The following is a 17,933-nucleotide window of genomic DNA, read 5'->3' as shown; positions in this document are numbered from 1 at the left end:
CGAAACATCTCCATCAAGCGAAACATGAGCCTATTTATATAATGAATATGAATTCGGAGGGCAGAAATGATTAAATATTAAAGTATTAGACCTCTCACTAAAGGCGTCAGTCATACAAAAGTTACACTTAAATCCGAACTGGTTGGAGATTATAAGAGTGCATGGCCATAAAGGCTAGATCATTTTTCAAGCTGTTCAAACATTCATAGATGACCAGCAGGGTCAAATATTATAAACAGTGGTTATAGAGGGTGGAACTGGTCAGCACCTTAGGAGTAAATGCCAGTTGGTTTTTCATAGCCGAGCACTCAGAGGTCAAGACAGCAAGTGTGTGTGCGCGTGTGCGTGTGCGTGTGCGTGTGCGGGTGCATCAGAGAGAGAGAGAGAGAGAGAGAGAGAGAGAGAGAGAGAGAGAGAGAGAGAGAGAGAGAGAGAGAGAGAGAGAGAGAGAGAGAGAGAGAGAGAGAGAGAGAGAGAGAGAGAGAGAGAGAGAGAGAGAGAGAGAGAGAGAGAATCGAAACACACAGTAAGACATGGAATATAGCAATAAGAATGTCCGTTTAATATGCAGTGCAGATCACCTCGTATTACCCTTCTCAGAGTTTTAAGAATTGTTTGTGTTCAATTATTTGTGACATTGTGGCATCTAAGCATCCGCCCCTTCTTTTTTTTTTTTTTTCTCGCCTAAAACGACATACCCAAATCTAACTGCCTATAGCTCAGGACCTGAAGCAAGGATATGCATATGCTTGATACCATTTGAAAGGAAGCACGTTGAAGTTTGTGTAAATGTGAAATTAATGTAGGAGAATATAACACATTACATCTGGTAAAAGATAATGCAAATAAAAAAAACATTTCTTTTTTGTACCATCATCTTTGAAATGCAAGAGAAAGGCCATAATGTATTATTATATTTAATGTTGGCCACTAGATGGCAGCAGAGTATGTGCAACGTTTCAGACTGATCCAATGAACCATTGCATATCTGTTCAAAATGTTGTATCAAGACTGCCCAAATGTGCCTAATTGGTTTATTAATTCATTTTCAAGTTCATCATTGTGCACTCTTCTCAAACAATAGCATGGTATTATGTCACTGTAAAAGCTACTGTAAATTGGACAGTGCAGTTAGATTAACACGAATTTAAGCTTTCTACCCATATCAGATATGTCTATGTCCTGGGAAATGTTCATGTTACTTACAACCTCATGCTAATCACATTAGCCTATGTTAGCTTAACCGTCCTGTGGGGGAGACACCAATCCAGTAGGGGTTAATCCCTTAGCCCACCGCTTCCTACCAGAGCTGAAGTTTGCAAACAGTTGAGGAGCTGGAATAGGGGCACTTCACTTCCACAACACAGCCATCCTTCCCTTCTACCCTACAGAATGCAAAGACTCACTTTGCAGGTACATGCATTTTTCAAAATATGTTTGATGCGGGAATATAATAAAGATGTACAGTAAAACTTCCTGTAAAAGTTGCGTAATTCTGCAGCACACCTTGCGGACTGCCACAGAATTCTATGGCACGTAATTTTAGTGTCAGCCAATGTTGCCATTAATGCTAGTTAGTGCTAGTTTGACCACCAGAGGGCATCTTTGAGAAGCATTTGACAGTTTTTAATATTGGCTGTACTAGATAGAATTTAAAACCTTTTTTGTAAGAACATAGTATATGGGATTGATTTTAAGAAATGTAGCTTAATTAATTTGATTAATATTATGGTGTTTCTATTCCAAGAAAAACAAAAACTGACACCCTCAGGGTTTCCGTTAGGAAAATATGTCACTGTACAACGTGACCGGTCGTGAGTAGGCTACAGTTATAAGAGCAAAATAATGCTAACATTTCCACACCCTAATTGTAGTCTAACCAATACCCAAATGGAGATTCAGTGAAAATGAATCAAGACCAGTCCCCATGCTTGTCTCAGAGCAGCGCGAAACAATGCTGAAATAGTTGACCACATGCGGGTAGCCTATTACTTCAAATCCTATTGCTTCTATTTTTTTAACACACACACACACACACACACACACACACACACACACACACACACACACACACACACACACACACACACACACACACACACACACACACACACACACACACACACACACACACACACACACACACACACACACACACACACACACACACACACACACACACACACTAATGGGCAATAATGGACACTCAAATTCACTTCAGTGCACATATCTAAACACACAGACACATCGGCAAGCAATATTCAGTCCTCATCCGACAGACATATTATTAAGCTCTTAAAGGCTGAGGGATCTTAGTACATGGAGGGATCCAAGAGGCAGAGAGAGGGAGAGAAATATAGAGACAGAGATGTGGACACGCATGCTGATGATAGCCTTCACTTTCTTGCCAGTTGTCATGACGACGATGCACTGCTTCCTTGGCCTAGCTGCATGCGGTACGATGTGTGTGTGTGTGTGTGTGTCAGGGTGAGAGGAAGTACTTGGCCACATGAGAGACACTGTGTGTTTGTTCTACGAGGGTCTGCTGGTTGGAATGTTAAACTGAGCACTGAGCAGCAGTGTTTCTGGTCTTTCATGGTGCAGACGAGTGTTGGTGTTCTTATGAAAGAAATCACATCCTTCACCATCCTCTCTGAGCTGATACAGAGACAGAGAGAGTGTGATTGGGAGGAAGTGAATGGAAGGGAGATGAGAGAAGGAGGGGATGATGTAGCTGGGGTTGAAAGGAAATCCTGGCTTCAGTAGAAAGCTGGTTGGCCTCCACCTCTCTTCCCGTCATAGTCATGGATCGATTAACGGAGGCTATATGTCGTTTGTCACGTTCACCTGTGTGTGTGTGTGTGTGTGTGTGTGTGTGTGTGTGTGTGTGTGTGTGTGTGTGTGTGTGTGTGTGTGTGTGTGTGTGTGTGTGTGTGTGTGTGTGTGTGTGTGTGTGTGTGTGTGTGTGGCAACAAACTGGGTGTTTTGGACCCGGCAATTGACCTTCCCAGCAAATGTGAGAAATATTCAATATTCACTATCTTATAAAGTGAAACGTTACCACGAAATGCAGGGGACTTATTAAAACATCATGGCCATGTTAGCACAGGAAACATATTGAAACTCAAAATATCTGTGAATCATTGGCTGCGGTCCAAACACTTAAAAGACACACCCTCGTCCACTTACCCTCGCCTTATGTCCTTGGGGGAATCCCGGTTGCATTCTTGAAGGGCAGTCCAAATGATTAGCCAAGCAAGGGAAGTTTGCAATGTAAGCCCCTCAGCCCTCGTTTTTAGTCAGCTTTGCGAGTGTACAATTATGTTCACTCCGGGGCCTGAAACTCCCCATAAATCAATTTGCGACGATTGTACATCCGCTAAGAAAAGTCAGCGAAAACTTAAAACCAACATCAATGGAGAAGTCAACGTAAGTAAAAATGAATGCAAATAAGTTAGAAATTGTTCTTCTAGTGCACATGACGGCACAAACACATCTCGTAAAATGTAACTATGTTTTTGTTTGGTTATCCTTTGGAAATTGTAGAAATAAAACATTTTCCTCTTCAGAAGTTCCAGCTAGGCAGGCTAATGTTAGTTAGCTAATTCATTTGCTAGCTATCATACAGTAGGCATATATTAAGAATAATATATTTAATATAAGTAGACATGCACTCATAATTGAATGTAGTGCATATAAAGCAGCCACAAGCTACCAGTGGCTGAGAACACAATCATCGCGGAATGAACGAGTGACAAATTTCCGAACAAGGCTGGTCCATTTAACTTCTTAGGGCTAAGCCCCTTTTTTCTCAATTTCCGCCTGAATGACGTGCCCAAAGTTAACTGCCTGTTGCTCAGGCCCTGAAGCCAGGATATGCATATAATTGGTACCATTGGAAAGAAAACACTGACGTTTGTAGAAATGTTAAAATAATGTGGGAGAATATAACACAATAGATATGGTAGGAGAAAATCCAAAGAAAAACCAACCGTATTTTCTTTTTGAGAGAGACCATGCTCTTACAATGACATGTATAGGAGCATACTGAAAATTAGCTCCCATGATGCAATTCCTATTGCTTCCACAGGGTGTCAGCAGTCTATGTTCAAGGTTTCAGGCTTGTGACTTTCAAAATGAATAAGAAAGGTCAGTTTTAGTACAGGGACACAGTCTTGGAAATTCGTGTTTGCGTGCGAAATGAAGACAGCACGCAGCTGCTAAAATCGGTTTCCTATTGAATATACATCTTTCCGTAAGAAATATTATAGTTTGATTATATTTTAGGGTATCTGAGGAGTGAATAGAAATGTATTTTGACTTGTTGAAACAAAGTTTAGGGGTAGATTTTCGTATTCCTTTCTCTGCATGTTGAACGAGTGGATTACTCAAATCGACGGTGCCAACTAAACAGACTTTTTGGGATATAAAGAAAGATTTTATCTAACAAAACGACACTACATGTTATAGCTGGGACACTTTGGATGACAAATCAGAGGAAGATTTTCAAAAAGTAAGTGAACATTTAATCGCTATTTGTGAATTTATGAAACCTGTGCCGGTGGAAAAATATTTTGATGTGGGGCGCCGTCCTCAAACAATCGCATGGCATGCTTTCGCTATAATAGCTACTGTAAATGTAGTTAGATTAACAAGACATTAAGCTTTCAACCAATATAAGACACTTATATGTACCTAATTGTTTATTAATATCCATAATTTTAATGATTATTTATTTGAATTGCGCGCCCTCTAGTTTCACCGGAAATTGTCCCGCTAGCGGGATGCCTAGCCCTAATTTGAGGGCTGAGGGGATAGGGTGTGTCTTTTAAGTGTTTAGGCCCGCAGCCATTATTACACATGCAATGAACTTTCCCCATGGATCTACCCAGAGCCATGTTCTGTCTCTTTGTCCATAAGGAGCTGGTCTGACAACAGACTCTATTTCTCTAACTCTCTCTCTCTCTAATTCAGATTGCTTTATTTGCATAAAATACAATTTGTTATATTTCTAAAGCAGTATATACTCATAGAAAAAAAGGTGCCTAAAAGGGTTCTTCGGCTGTCCACATAGGAGAACCCTTTGAATAACTATTTTTTGGTTCCAAGCAGAACCCTTTTGAGTTCCATGTAGAGACCTTTACACAGAGGGTTCTACATGGAACCCAAACAAGTTCTACCTGGAACCAAAAAGGGTTCTACCTGGAACCAAAAAGGTTTATCCTATTGGGACAGCTGAAGAACCCTTTTGGAACCCTTTTTTCTAAGAGTGTAGTGGTACAGAATTTCAGTAAATACAGTACAATGCAATGAAGTTAGTGAAATACAAATAATTTCAGTAGAAGTAGTAATAACAATAATAATAATAATAGTACATATAATCATGTATACAGGTATAACACTACTGCTGTTGTACAGTAATGTGTAATCTTCGGTCGATACATTTAATTAAAGAAAAAGATTAGAAACCGAAAAAGAAAGAATAGCTTACAAATATATATATATATTTTTTTACATGTATTACTTGTACACAATGAAAACACTTGAAGGAATTAATGGTCATGGGATGTCCCTCGGGCTATTGCAATCATATACATATCTGGCAGTAATATTTGTGGTTTCTCCCTCACCCAGAATAATTTCCAGCTTTATGTCATTAGTAAATGCACAGAAGTTGGGAATTGATTGCGATTTTTTTCTTGAAAAAATGTTGATCTAATTTGGGAGTATTTCTCACAGTAGAGGAAAAAGTGCATCTCTGTCTCTTCCTCCCCTGTCGTGCAGTGACCACATAGATGCTCCTCTTTGGGTAGGAATGTCTTTTTGAGTCTCCCTTTTTCTGTAGCCAATTGGTGGTCACTGAGCCTGTATTTGGTCAGGTTCTGTCTCTGTTTTAGATCTCTGATGGAGTAGAGTTATTATGCCAATTTGTATTCTCTTTAGAGGGCCAAATAGAAATGTAGTTTATTCTGTTTTTGTTTAATTTCCCAATTTCCCAACAGGAGGTTTCTGTAACAATTTGATTGATTTCCCTTTGTGTTTGGATAACATGGTTGTTTAGTGTTTTTTAACAGCTGACATAGGGGACTCCTTTCAGGGTTCAGCTCTTGGGTTTCCAGTGCTTTGAATTATAAGGATGTTTTGAGGCCTTTTGTTTATATTTCCAATTAAAGGAAATATTCAGAGTTCCGCTCTGCATGCATTATTTGGTACTGTCTTTTAGATATTTAGGATTATTCTGCAGATTTCTTTGTATATTTTCTATTGGGTTTTTCTTCCAATGCTTATAATTGCAATTACAGGTTGGACCCCAAACCTCGCTTCCATATAGAGCACTATTGAATATTTTGCACCACAGTTTGCTAGGAATATTTATTTTTGAGAATGTTCTTTTTATGGAGTAAAATGCTTTGCAGGCTTTTTCTTTACTGCATACTGTCACGATCGTTGAAATGAGCGGACCAAGGCGCAGCGTGCATAGAGTTCCACATGTTTATTGAAATGAAACTCACCAACAAAAACAATAAACAGCAAACGAGACGTAATGACTGGAGTGCTCACAGGCACTACACAAAAACAAGATCCCACAAACTAAAGGTGGAAAAAAGGCTGTCTAAGTATGATCCCCAATCGGAGACAACGATAGACAGCTGCCTCTGATTCGGAACCATACCCGGCCAACAAAGAAATAGAAAAACTAGAATGCCCACCCAAATCACACCCCGACCTAACCAAATAGAGAAATAAAAATGCTCTCTAAGGTCAGGGCATGACACATACACTGCCAGACCAAACTCACCAGAGGCACATTTTTTTTTTGTCCCAGGTAGTTGTACCATTGGGCATGTTCAACCATGGTATTTCCTAATTTGAAGGAGTGTCTGCTGCTCTGATTCCTGGACTTTTTCTGGGAGATCACAACTTTGGTTTTCTGAAAGTTGATGTTGATTGCCCAGTTGATGCTGTATTCCCAAGGAATGTTAAGTTGTTCCTGTAGACCTTGCTCTGTTGGTGCTCTCTCTTGCTCTCTCTCTCCCTCTCTCTCACACTTTCTCTCTTTCTCTCTCTCTCTTTCTCCAGAATAATATCTGTCCCCTGACTACAATATGAGGGACATCACCAGAAGAGGCTACTTACTACCTGTTCCTTGACAGACCACTGCTCTTCTCTGCAGGCAGTTGTTTTCAGCCTGTCACTGTCTGAATTGGTCTGTATCTCCATGAGATGTGTTCATTTGGGATGATCATCCCTTTTGTAGACAGTTTTTAACACCTCTCTACATTGTCTGTGGTGCAGAGTGCAGTAAACAGGTCTCACTCCTGCTAAATATTTGGACTCTGAGGTCAGAGTGACTTTGAGCAGAAATAGGAGACGGAGTATGGGTAAACAGGAAAACCGCATGTCTCGAAATGTGAACTCTTGATTAAGGACATATTTTTCCTCTTCCTAGTGGAGGCTTTGGCTCTGATAGAGAGTTTGGTTAGTTTATTGAAGTCCTTATTCCTAAGTGGCATTTAGTGGCTTTTTTGACTCATGGGGTTCTAGTATTCTCTGTTTCTCTATTTCCATAATGAATGTATCCAAATACAGGCTTTGACCTTTCTATCCCTGAGCATCCCGTCTTTATCCAATTTTCTTTTATTACATAGAACCAACTACTAATGTGATGAACGAGATGGTGAAGAGACTAGAAAGGGCAGGATGCTGTCTTAAGCTCTTCCTCCCCCTGACAGTCAGCAGCCCACACCTCTCTCAGTTAAATACAGCGTGTGGCTGCTGCCAAGGTTATGCTTCAAGGTTCTACTGTGCAATAAGAGACTTCAACTCCTAATGAGACCTTTAATTAGACGTTTTACCATTAGAAACTAAAGTTCATTTCATCTGTTTCTCCAGGGGTTCTTCCATGTGTTCTAGGCTTGCGTAGAGAGTTGCCCCAGCAGCCAGGTTAGTTAAGTCCCAGGCCAAAGCCTTCTCAGTCCTTGTCTGTGTAACTTCTTTCCCATGGTCTCTGCTTAGGGTATCACGTTTCAAGGTAAGACCGAAATGCAGACTGTGTTGAAGAAACAATGTTTATTACAGCAACAGGGGCAGGCAAACGACAGGTCAAGGCAGACAGGGATCGATAATCTAGAGTACTGGGGCAATGGTACAGGACGGCAGGCAGGCTCAGGGTCAAGTCAGGCAGAGGTCGGTAATCCAGAGTAGTGGGGCAAAGGTACAGGACGGCAGAAAAGGTCAATCCCGGCAAAAAAATTGAAACCAGGAACAATCGAGATACAAGAACAGAGGGGAAAATGCTGGTAGGCTTGACGAAACAAAACGAACTGGCAACAGACAAACAGAGAACACAGGTATAAATACAAAGGGGATGATGGGGAAGATGGGCGACACCTGGAGGGGGGTGGAGACAAGCAGAAAGATAGGTGAAACAGATCAGGGCGTGACATAGGGTTAGGAGTCACCTCAGTCACTCCCTAGCGGGAAGGGATTGTGTGTATGGAGTGACATCATCCTGGATGCTGTCTTACTAACAGTCACGTTGACTTGAGTCTGACCCTGAGTGTATCCAGGAGGAGATAGTTGATGCTGTCATATAACCTGCTCTTCACCTGCAGAAAGGACACCAGGACACTGGAGAAGACAAAGGTCAATCATTGAGCCTTCCCTGGTATGTGGGCTCCGTAAGCAAATCAATCAAGATGATGGATAAAATACTTCAAGATGAAATATGTGGTGTCCACAAGGGCTCACCTATGCCTTTTCAGTGGGAAATGTCATATCAATGTGTACCAGGAATTACATAGTACTAAAAAATGTATACATATTAGCCATGTTTTATTTGGTGATGACATGAGAAAAGTGTTATTTCAATTCTGAAGGTTTTCACTAAGCTGTATATCGAGTTACTATGTAATGTATCCATCTCTATCTGTACAGCTGTGTGTTTTACATGCTGACCACACCGCTCGTGTCGTGTGAGCGAGCGCTGCAAAATAAATGTACACATACATGTTATTCAATCACTGCACACACACTGCTCGCACACGTCAACGAGCGCCTGCGTAGCCAGGCTAAAATAGAACTTGATTCTATTTGTGACACTTGACTCGCTGCATGTCCCGCCCCACCCATCTCCTCATTGGTTTTTAGGAGCATATACCCATGTGGATGATTGAAAGATGAACTCAGGTCCATACTCCAGTCCAGTTGGTGGTGGTAATGCACTTTAAAGTTGGTTGCAAACCGCCATATAAAGTCCAAAGAAGATGAAGAAGCACGAAGGAGGAGAGATTACTAGTAAACAAACTTGGTTTACCCTTTTATCTGTGGATTAGTTGTCGGAGTAGAGGACCTTGTGCATTTCAGGTAAAATAACAACCCAATGTTTATATCCCAGGACAAATTAGCTAGCAACAGCAAGCTAGCTAGCTTAATTGCCATAAATGTTTAATAGTTTTTGACCTGTCCCTAAATTAATATAGTTGGTTCAGAGCTTGTTTTGATATTTCAACCTGCGTGTCTTGATCGCGTCTGGTGTGGGTGGACAAAATCAACATGCGCGTGATGGCGCAAACGGACGCACGTGCACATGTGGTCTGGTCAGCATGTTAGCTGTGTCGTGCTGCTCCAGACTCTGAGCTTCTGATGGCAGTGAGATGGAGGACGTTACTGTTTGTCAGGGACACGGGGACTCTTGACTGACAGATGGTGTCTCTGGATCTGGACTACTGCATTAGTGCTGGCACATACTATTCAGCACTGTGGGTTTGTATGTTTCTCTTTTAATTCTGGCATTCAGTTGGATAATTATGGATGTATGGTCCATAGACATACTGTAGTCACTTCCTGTCAGTGATTCATACCAGGGTTCCCCAACTGGCGGACTGCGGGTGATTTTTGTTTTTGTTTTTTTGGACATAAAAGACAGATTAAACACTAGGAAATCAGCTCCATGTGATTTTGATTTTGGAATTCCGTTCCCAAGTATTCCCACGCATTGTAGAGAGACGTGATCATTTACAAATGTTAGAAATGATTGTGTTTTTGTCAAATATTATGTGTGTTTGGGATTCTTGCGGTCAATTCTCAGTCCACAAATGATTTGTAATTATTGTCACTGGTGTAGAGAGGAGTAGGCAGGAGACAGTCGCAGGTTCAGAACTACTGAATTTATTTGAGCACCATAGATCAAAGCGGGACAAAACACAAATGTTGTTGTGCTCAAAATATATCTTCATAAACAAAAAGGCACGGGGTGAACCCAAAGTGCAAAATATAAAGTACTCGGGGAATAGTAGGAGAGATTCAAGTAACATTTACAATGACAAACAAAGACAAATGGCAGAAGGAGTATACAGTTGAAGTCGGAAGTTTACATACACTTAGGTCGGAGTCATTAAAACTCGTTTCTCAACCACTCCACAAAATTATTGTTAACAAACTATAGTTTTGGCAAGTCGGTTAGGACATCTACTTTGTGCATGACACAAGTCATTTTTCCAACATTTGTTTACAGACAGATTATTTTACTGATAATTCACTGTGTCACAAATCCAGTGGGTCAGAAATGTACATACACTAAGTTGACTGTTCCTTTAAACAGCTTGGAAAATTCCAGAAAATTATGTCATGACTTTAGAAGCTTCTGATAGGTTAATTGACATCATTTGAGTAATTTCCAATGGAGCAATTTCCAAACGCCTGAAGGTACCACGTTCATACCACTCAGGAAGGAGATGCGTTCTTTCTCGTAGAGATGAACGTAGTTTGGTGTGAAAAGTGCAAATCAATCCCAGAACAACAGCAAAGGACCTTGTGAAGATGCTGGAGGAAACAGGTACAAAAGTATCTATATCCACACTAAAAAGAGTCCTATATCGACATAACCTGAAAGGCCGCTCAGCAAGGAAGAAGCCACTGCTCCAAAACCGCCATAAAAAAGGCAGACTACAGTTTGCAACTGCACATGGGGACAAAGATCGTACTTTTTGGAGAAATGTCCTCTGGTCTGATGAAACAAAAATAGAACTGTTTGGCGATAAAGACCATCGTTATGTTCAGAGGAAAAAGGGGGAGGCTTGCAAGCCGAAGCACGGGGGTGGCAGCATCATGTTGTGGGGGTGCCTTGCTGCAGGAGGGACAGGTGCACTTCACAAAATAGATGGCATCATGAGGAAGGACAATTATGTGGATATATTGAAGCAACATCTCAAGACATCAGTCAGGAAGTTAAAGCTTGGTCGCAAATGGTTCTTCCAAATGGACAATGACCCCAAGCATACTTCCACATTTGTGGCAAAATGGCTTAAGGACAACAAAGTCAAGCTATTGGAGTGGCCATCACAAAGCCCTGACATCAATCCTATAGAAAATTTGTGGGCAGAACTGGAAAAGTGTATGCGAACAAGGAGGCCTACAAACGCTACCAAATACCAAATACTAGTAGAGTGTATGTAAACTTCTGACCCACTGGGAATGTGATTAAAGAAATAAAAGCTGAAATAAATCATTCACTCTACTATTATTCTGACATTTCACATTCTTAAAATTAAGTGGTGGTCCTAACTGACCAGCATTAGGTTCAGCAGCAGCTAGAAGGCCGGCCATGTCGAACGCCTGAGCTGGCCAGGAGGGGGAGCCAGAGCGAAGGCTGGTGTGTCAATTATGTTCCAGCCCCCAACCATCCGGTAAAGAAAAAATTGGCCTGCGGCTGAATCTAGTTGATGATCCCTGATTTATACATTCCATATTAGCAGGTAATGAGAATACAACAATACTGGTAAGTTAAACAAAATAGGGAAATATAGGACCCACTCCTGATCTTTCTTGGCTTTGAGTCAGATCTGGGATAATCTGTCTCTACTCTGACATCGATGTGGTTCCACTAATTAAACTGTACCTCCCTGTGGATTTCATTCAGTGAAAGGGTCCTCCCCTCTAGACTCCTCTCTGGGATACACTGAGAGAATAGCGTTCTCTCTGTGGACCTACTTAGAGCAGACTCCTCTTCCAGCCCTCAGGAAGTTAAATAGAGTCTCCTCTCCTGAGTGGACACATAGAGATGCTTCAGGTTTTCTCACACTAAGAGAGAGAGGGAGACTGAAGAGGATAGGCCAAGGTTGGAGGTTTGCTGCGTTCTCATTTCTTAGTTGACTGAACAAGGAGGAATGTCACAGGCCATCAAGCCGGGCTCATTAACATGGTTGTGATGGACTGAGAGACGGAGGTGGACGCTTTGTTCCAAATTTGAGAGCTCCTTTTAAGTTGTGCTCAGGGACTGTAAGTGTCCTCTTTACTCTTTTGCCTGTTGTTCTCTATATCACCCTGTTGCTCTCCCATTTCTCTCTCTCTCTCTCTCTCTCTCTCTCTCTCTCTCTCTCTCTCTCTCTCTCTCTCTCTCTCTCTCTCTCTCTCTCTCTCTCTCTCTCTCTCTCCCCTCTCTCTCTCTCTCTCTCTCTCTCTCTCTCTCTCTCTCTCTCTCTCAAGATGTTCCCTGCCTTTTCTGTCAACTTTTCATTTCTTTCTCCCTCTATTTCTTCTTCGTCTTTCGTATGCTCTCTCTCCTTTCCTCTCTCTCTCTCAGAACACTTTGATCAGATCCCATGCTCCCATTTGATATCAAGAAGCAGAGATTTATCTAGGCCACGCTGCAGACATCTGAGCAAGGTGTTTTTTGCTTTTAATTCTACAGCCTTCTTGGAACTGTACACGTTTCTGCATCACAACCCACACACTCTCCCAAAATGCTGCAGGGGACAGTAAAAAAAAGGCTGTTATACAATGTTAGCTTTCTTAAGTCTTCTATGTACAATACTGTGGATCGGTTCAAATGAATATGTCAAAAGAGATATGATGCTATGGGAGACAATATTGCTCAAATGGCTACAAAGCAGTGGGCATTTGTCCGTCAGATACCCTCTCATCCTCTCTCATCACCATCTTATTCTCTCTGTCCTCTCTGTCTCATAGATGGATTACCTGACAATGTCACGAAAACAATGCACACGCTTCAATGGGGCAGAAATCTGTATGTTGTGATACTGGGTGGCCAGATAGCTAGCAACATGTGGTAAATTGTAAGTGGCTAGTTTCAGGTAGTTGTAGCTTGATCTTGATACCCTGTCTTGTTTTAAGGTATTTTGACTGATTTCATGTCAATGCTATGTGGCCAAAAATCACGATCTAGCTAACCAACAACTGTAACATTGTATTTGAGAGACAACAAGTGCTTATTGTGCAAATGTACTTACAGTGTGTTTTCAATCAACATTGGAGACAAAATATAGCTGTCAAAAATCTGAGCCAACCCGGTCTGTTTTGCCCTGTAGCTGCTCACTCGTCAGTTTTGTTACTAAGCAACCAACCCGTCTATATGCTCCTCCTATTTTATGTATTCTAATATGCTTCTGTGTGTGCCTGTACAGTGTGTGTGTGTGTGTGTGTGTGTGTGTGTGTGTGTGTGTGTGTGTGTGTGTGTGTGTGTGTGTGTGTGTGTGTGTGTGTGTGTGTGTGTGTGTACAGTGTGTGTGTGTGTGTGTGTGTGTGTGTGTGCCTGTACAGTGTGTGTGCCTGTACAGTGTGTGTGTGCATGCATGCGTAAGATGAGTTGAGGTTGGCACAGATGGGGGTCTCCCCTGCTATAACTCACTGTAAGGACTGTATGAAGTCCGAGCATGACATTACAGGACAGTCCACCGGCGGCGTTCTGAACAGACCACAGGTCATGACATGTTCCCTCCATGGACAGGCCTACGGTCTGTTGAGTCGACACGCAATTACAGGAGGCACATGGAATATCTGTTAACGATGCCGCAGAACTGACAGAATGGGTTTTTATGCATGCGAACAAATAAATCGACACGCTTAGTATACATGTCTAATAACGTGGAACTTGAGTAGAATATCATTAGACGGAATCGTTCTGGGAGCTTTGCGTATGTGTGTGTTTTATACATGTGCAGCTCTGCTGTGTAAAAACCATCAAATATATTATTTAACAGAAAGAATAACCATCTCAAAATATAACAATGTGTCAGAATTTAGGGGGGAGGATGTGGTGGTGGTGGGGGTGCAGTGTAGTGGCTTTGACACCTCTTACCCTTTAATCTGCTCAAGTGAGATGGGGTGCAGGGAGAGCGAGTAAGGGGGGGGGGGGGGGATTGGCAGGCAGCGTATGGCAGCATCAGCCCTCTCCAGGGCTGAATCCCAGGAGAGATACCTCAGGAGTGACACATCCAGATTAGGGCTGGATGGGGCTGCTTTATCAAAGAAAGGAGCCCAGATTCCACTGCAACATAAAACAACTGACTGGGGGTTGTTAAATAATTCAGAGTGAATGAAAGTGAAAGATTAATGAGTGCAGTTTCTCTGCAATGCTCCTACTCCTCTTCTCCCCCTCTTTGTGTTGTCTCTGCATCCACTGATCCCCCCCCCCCCCCCCCAAACTCCTGTCTGTCTCTCTGACTCAAGCGCACTCCCTATGAGGTGGCTGTATAGAGCCAGTGTTAGTAAATAATGTGTTGTTCCTGGCTCGAATTTAGAGGTTCAACAGCAGTTCTTTCGATCTGCCAGTGATCCAATATGTAACATTCAAATAAATGTGATTTGCTTAAATAATGGTGCTAAATCCCAGATGCACGGAATATTCTGTGCTTTTGGGGAAAAGAGTGCATATTCTCCAGTATGTTCTTGTCGCCTAAAGCCTAGGCAGATGGTTATATTATACTTTAGAATGATTCATCTACTAATGTATGACCTGCATCAATGATGCAGCAGGTAGCCTAGTGGTTAGAGCATTGGGCCAGTAACCGAAAGGTTGCTAGATCTAATCCCCGGGCTGACAAGGTACAAATCTGTCCTTCTGCCCCTGAACAAGGCAGTTAACGCACGGTTCCTAGGCTGTCATTGTAAGTAAGAATATGTTCTTAGTTAACAAAAAATTGCCTGAGTAGTCTTCTTATTGTTATGTTTGGTGAGTCGTGACCACATGGGCTGACCCTTTACCCAGTCCAATCAGCAGTGACCTGGAAGTGAAAGAAACGTCCATTTGCGGACCGAGGGGGACACATGCATCATAACCTCATGACTCCTTCCTCAGACCAACTGGCTGGTCAGAAATACATGGTCCTTGTTTGGGTACCTGAACTGGACCGACCCAGACAGTCACACGAAGGGTCAAACCAGGACAGTGACCTGCAGGGATACATTCTAAACAGTACCATATTATGTTGTATAGCTGAGTGTCAATGCACCTGCCTGAGGTGTATTTCTATGTGAAAACTCCTGGTTTGCCTGTATCTTTCTATCACAGTTCAACAGCTATCTGTGTTTCTGGTACAGCTGCTCAGTATAGGATCTTCCTGCACTGTTGTATGTTTGACCATAGGCTGTATTTACGGCAATATATATATATATATATATATATATATGTATGTTGTCCCCATGAACACATGCTATTGTCTCTGACACTGTGGTTTTGTCTGACCGTGCGTCATCTGTTTCCTAGTGTGTGAGGGATTGTGTTGTGTCTCTGTGTGTGTCTATGAGAGTTTATGCGCTTCTAGATGCATGATATGTGAATGAGTTTCAACCATGGGCATGCATGTGTGTACAGTATGTTAATGATTATATATTTGTCTCTGCTGCTTGTCTCTGCGTGAGTGTGTGTGTGTGTGTGTGTGTGTGTGTGTGTTTGTATGTGTTTGGTCTCTGTGATGCGTCAGTAACTGGGGCAGAACTGATTGCTGCTGATGGCTGTAGGCGAGCAGAGACCTACATTCTGCAGAGACCAAACACAGAGGGAGGGGGCAGAGAGAGTGTTTCCTGCCTCTTTTCCACTCCTCCACACAATGTCCGGCTGACTGTCCGAGGGGTTGAGGGACTTAGTCAGCGAGAGGGAGACAGAGAGACAGAGCGAGGGGGGAGAGATAGAGAAAGATGCACTCTTATGTCAATCATAGGGGACGCCCTGTCTGTGCAACTCATACCAGGCATAATTATACATGTAGATTGGCAGTACTTCTCCATTTCCAGGGGCGGAACTTTGGTTTTAGAAGTGGGGGGGGCATAATATACACTGCTCAAAAAAATAAAGGGAACACTAAAATAACACATCCTAGATCTGAATGAATGAAATATTCTTATTAAATACTTTTTTCTTTACATAGTTGAATGTGCTGACAACAAAATCACACAAAAATGATCAATGGAAATCAAATTTATCAACCCATGGAGGTCTGGATTTGGAGTCACACTCAAAATTAAAGTGGAAAACCGCACTACAGGCTGATCCAACTTTGCTGTAATGTCCTTAAAACAAGTCAAAATGAGGCTCAGTAGTGTGTGTGGCCTCCACGTGCCTGTATGACCTCCCTACAACGCCTGGGCATGCTCCTGATGAGGTGGCGGATGGTCTCCTGAGGGATCTCCTCCCAGACCTGGACTAAAGCATCCGCCAACTCCTGGACAGTCTGTGGTGCAACGTGGCGTTGGTGGATGGAGCGAGACATGATGTCCCAGATGTGCTCAATTGGATTCAGGTCTGGGGAACGGGCGGGCCAGTCCATAGCATCAATGCCTTCCTCTTGCAGGAACTGCTGACACACTCCAGCCACATGAGGTCTAGCATTGTCTTGCATTAGGAGGAACCCAGGGCCAACCGCACCAGCATATGGTCTCACAAGGGGTCTGAGAATCTCATCTCGGTACCTAATGGCAGTCAGGCTACCTCTGGCGAGCACATGGAGGGCTGTGCGGCCCCCCAAAGAAATGTCACCCCACACCATGACTGACCCACCGCCAAACCGGTCATGCTGGAGGATGTTGCAGGCAGCAGAACGTTCTCCACGGCGTCTCCAGACTCTGTCACGTCTGTCACATGTGCTCAGTGTGAACCTGCTTTCATCAGTGAAGAGCACAGGGCGCCAGTGGCGAATTTGCCAATCTTGGTGTTCTCTGGCAAATGCCAAACGTCCTGCACGGTGTTGGGCTGTAAGCACAACCCCCACCTGTGGACTTCGGGCCCTCATACCACCTGTCTGTTTCTGACCGTTTGAGCAGACACATGCACATTTGTGGCCTGCTGGAGGTAATTTTGCAGGGCTCTGGCAGTGCTCCTCCTGTTCCTCCGTGCACAAAGGCGGAGGTAGCGGTCCTGCTGCTGGGTTGTTGCCCTCCTACGGCCTCCTCCACGTCTCCTGATGTACTGGCCTGTCTCCTGGTAGCGCCTCCATGCTCTGGACACTACGCTGACAGACACAGCAAACCTTCTTGCCACAGCTCGCATTGATGTGCCATCCTGGATGAGCTGCACTACCTGAGCCACTTGTGTGGGTTGTAGACTCCGTCTCATGCTACCACTAGAGTGAAAGCACCGCCAGCATTCAAAAGTGACCAAAACATCAGCCAGGAAGCATAGGAACTGAGAAGTGGTCTGTGGTCACCACCTGCAGAACCACTCCTTTATTGGGGATGTCTTGCTAATTGCCTATAATTTCCACCTGTTGGCTATTCCATTTACACAACAGCATGTGAAATTTATTGTCAATCAGTGTTGCTTCCTAAGTGGACAGTTTGATTTCACAGAAGTGTGATTGACTTGGAGTTACATTGTGTTGTTTAAGTGTTCCCTTTATTTTTTTGAGCAGTATATATTGTAGCAGGCTCAAGAGGGTAGGGTTTCCACGTCACTAAGTTATATAACCAAACACCCACACAAAGCACAACTAGAATACAAATGGGGAATTTATTAGGGAGATTTGCACACTGTGGAAAAGGGTGGAATTCAGCAACCAGTTCACAATCCATTCTCCAGGGGTAATCCTAAAACAGCCAAACTGGTTCGGTACACAGTGGGGCTAATCAGACAGTCCAGGTCACAATAGATAAGCACACAGATAATTCTCTCTCTCTCTCTTCTCACACTCTCCATAACA

This window comes from Salvelinus alpinus, chromosome 5 (assembly GCF_045679555.1).
Source record: "Salvelinus alpinus chromosome 5, SLU_Salpinus.1, whole genome shotgun sequence".
Lineage (NCBI taxonomy): Eukaryota > Metazoa > Chordata > Actinopteri > Salmoniformes > Salmonidae > Salvelinus > Salvelinus alpinus.
This window is presented reverse-complemented; position numbering follows the sequence as displayed.